Source organism: Sinocyclocheilus rhinocerous, unplaced genomic scaffold, assembly GCF_001515625.1.
Source record: "Sinocyclocheilus rhinocerous isolate Xijiao unplaced genomic scaffold, SAMN03320098_v1.1 scaffold1349, whole genome shotgun sequence".
Classification (NCBI taxonomy): Eukaryota; Metazoa; Chordata; class Actinopteri; order Cypriniformes; family Cyprinidae; genus Sinocyclocheilus; species Sinocyclocheilus rhinocerous.
The window spans coordinates 172,890-176,672 of record NW_015650713.1 but is presented as its reverse complement, the minus strand read 5'-3'; positions in this window follow the sequence as shown (position 1 = coordinate 176,672).

Here is a 3,783-nt window from a genome sequence, read left to right as displayed (position 1 = left end):
AGACCAGGAGTACAAAACAAAGGAGTTTAATTCTTTTGTTCAGGGAATCACACATAGCACAAGGAGTTGACAAACCCAGGGAGAACAGGGAGAACAGAACGGGCTAGAACTCAAATAGGGCAGATAACGAGGGGCAGACACGTGACTAATAACAATAATAACAATGGGACACCTGGAACTAATAGAAATAAATGGGGACAGGAACAGGGCGCTTATAACGCGATGACAGATGACGGAACGTATCATTTGCACGTGCTTTTGAGTCTTGAGAACTCACTCGCACGCTCTTGTTTTCTGTGCGCCCACAGATCGCGATAAGGAGAGTGACAGCTTTTAATAATTAAGGGAGTATGCAAATTTGATATTGATTTAATACAATACAGTCACTTGCTTCCATCCTAAATGAATCAGCTGTTCAAACAAATCAATTGAATGAATGATTCAGTGATACGATCAGTAACTTGCCGCCACCTGCTGGTGGTTTCAGTTTCATTTTTAGGTATAATTTCAGTTATTTAAATAATTTAATATTTCTGTATTCAAAATGTTATATTTAAAACATTAATCTCCACATGAATTTATGAATTTAATTGCACTCATGCCACCTCTGAGCCTCATTAAATGTCTGAAAATGTACCTACAAGTCACTCTTGTGTTCTGTGCACCCTCTGTAGTACAAATACATTTTTTTATTAATACTAAGTTCATATGGTTGGTAACGTATTTGTCTTATTCTACTTCTTATTATATTGTTTTAAATAGAAATTTTAAAAAGCTTATAAACAGATTTTTTTTAAATTTGACAGGTGAAAATGATGCCATTGCAAAGGTAAAAATAAAATACACCTGTAAGTCACTTTAAGGAGTCACATGTCACCTCGTATTAGGAAAGGGGAGGGGGCGTGGTCCATGAGAAATAGTCCTGCCACCACAGCTGGAAAAAATCCTAGAGGAAACACTGCATACAGGAAAAATGCATTAAGGTAAAAAGAAAATGCCCCTGAAATCACTTTGAGTCAAATGTCAGCTCGTATTAGGAAGGCTAATTCTTGATCAGAATTTGTTATTATTGATTAGAAGGTGCTCCTAATTTTTTTTAATTAGGAGGACAACCGCTCCTAATTACAAGAAGAAAAACACTGCTCTTAAACTGGGTGTGTTACAGGTATGGCTGTGGAATGGGGTTTGGCAGAGGACATTTTTTTTTGCTTTAACCCCATGTATTCAAAGAGTTAGAAACTTGAGATAATGTGCTTGTTAATGTTTTCTAATAAACGTATTAAACATTAGATGATTTTCAAACAAATCATTATTTCATGTAAGTTAAAATGCTTACAAATGTCATTACACTTTCAATTCCATATGATCAAGGACTTATTGAAAATCTACAAATGATTTTAACAGATGCTATAAAATGATTAAAAGCTTGTGTTAATGCACAACACTTCTGCTGCTATTGAGGTGTGATACGGGTAAGGTTAGGGACAGGTTTGGTGGTATGGGTAGGTTTAAGGGTTGGTTAAAGGGTCAACAGTGTACAGGGGTCAATTTGATTACTATAAGGGAACACGGTTCAATCTGTTTATATTATATTGCTTTGATAAATGAAGTATTTTCTTTAAAAAAATTATTTGTTTTCCCCTGTTTATTTATGATTCAAGGAATATGCTGTTTAATGATATACTGAAGAGTAGTATACTAACATGAGTGATGAGACCAATAAAAACTTTTTTTTTGCACCAAAATTACAATTTGTTATGCCTTTAGCAAGCATTTAGTTAAACTTAACCAGCCACCCTTTACACAAACCTTGTTAAGTTAGCTAAAAGTCCAAATGCCCATAAATATACTAAATGATTAGTAATCGGTTATAAACATTTACAAATGATGAATAGTTTCAACTCTAGGTTGGCTACTGAAAAAAACATGAACAAATGATTAATACATGATTAAGAGATTTTTCGGGACACTTTTTGCCATTGAGATGACTGCTCATAAAGGTATTAACTATTAATGATTAGTAAACATTTATAAACATTTGCAAATGATGAATATTTTCCACTTTAGACTGGGTACTGCAAAAACATGAACAAATTAAAGCTGCAAGTAGCGATGAAAGGGCCCTCGCATCCGGGCTCACCGCCACTTGGTGGCTTTAGGAAAACAGATAATGGTGGGCAATATGCATTTAAAGTGATAAATATAGGAGGAATATGTCAAAGTCATTTATACTGTATGTGCCAAACTTCCTACTGCCAGCTGGTGGCGCTATGTCTGTAACTGAATGTTGGCATGTAGATGTCTTCAGACTAGGACTTTTATCAAATCTGTGAAATTTGGTGCAGATTGAACATGGCATGTTTAAGTTAGTGTAAAACAAGTAATTTCCTGTTGCCAGCAGGTGGCGGTATGATTATAACTGAATATTGGCCTTAAGATGTGTTAAGCCCAGGACTCTTATCAAACGTGAAGTTTAGGGCAGATCAGACATTTGCCTTGTCCAAATACACACACTTGTGGTCTACTGAACAGACATTTAGAAGTTGATTTTAAAATGCAAAGTATTGAAAATAATAATAAAACTCTGTAAACACTTTGCGTTTTTACAACAATATAAGTGTGTCCCATCAGGTAATGAAAAGTTGTACACACACTTGTGGTCTTCATGCTCACTTGAACACTTGGGCCAAATACAGGAAATACGTCATATAAGTAGTCAAGTGCAAAGACCACAAGGGTGGGTATTTGGACAAGGCACTAGTCTGCCTGCTCCGCCATGGCGCCCCGAACTGCCTGATTCTAGTCTGCCTGCTCCACCATGGCTTCCTAGTCTGCCTGCTCCGCCATGGCCTCCTGGGGACAGTCTTGCGCACTTACTTCCTGTCGCACGCACGCGCTTTCAAGTGGACAAGACCGCAAGTGTGGGTATTTGGACAAGGGGATTGCATGTTAGTGTGAAACAAGTAATTTCCTGTTGCCAGCAGGTAGCGCTATGACTGTAACTGAATTTGGGCATGGACATGTGTTCAGGACAGAACACCTATAAAACGTGTGAAGTTTGGGGCAGATTGCTTGCTTGAGTTACAGCAACTTCCTGTTTCATGGCGAAATATCAAATTTGTCAGGCTGCCAGGGACACGCCCTTTTTACGAAAACTCAAGATCTTCGCAATTTAACGTCACAAAGGCCTTAAGATAACCTTCATCAAATTTGAAGATGATCCAATTAAAACTGTAGGAGTTCGTCAAAGTACAAGGCCTGGAAATGGCAAAAACTGCACAAAAATCATACAGCAAATTCAAAATAACTGACTTCCTGTTGGGTTTTGGATTTTGTACTAAGAGACTTTTTTGTAGATAATGGTGGCCCTAATAATGAATAGATTATTTGTTAAGATGTGTAAATAGAGGTCTACACAATCAAACAAAGACCAACAAATCAAGATCATATGAACTGAATATTTACAGACATTTGTAAGCATTTCAATTTACATTACCTAATGATTAACATGATTATTTAAAGGGGTCATATGATGCGATAAAGCTTGAGCTAGTCAGAACAATTAACAAGAAATACATAGACACTGAATAGAATAGTACCATATTACTTGGACAAGCCAATAAATACTGTATAACACCGTTAAGTATGTACTACACCAGTGGTTTTCAAACCTCTCCAAGAAGTACCCCCAGCACTGCACATTTTGTATGTCTCCCTATATCTGACACACCCACTTCAGGTCTTGCAGTCTCCACTAATGAGCTGATGAGTTGAATCAGGTGT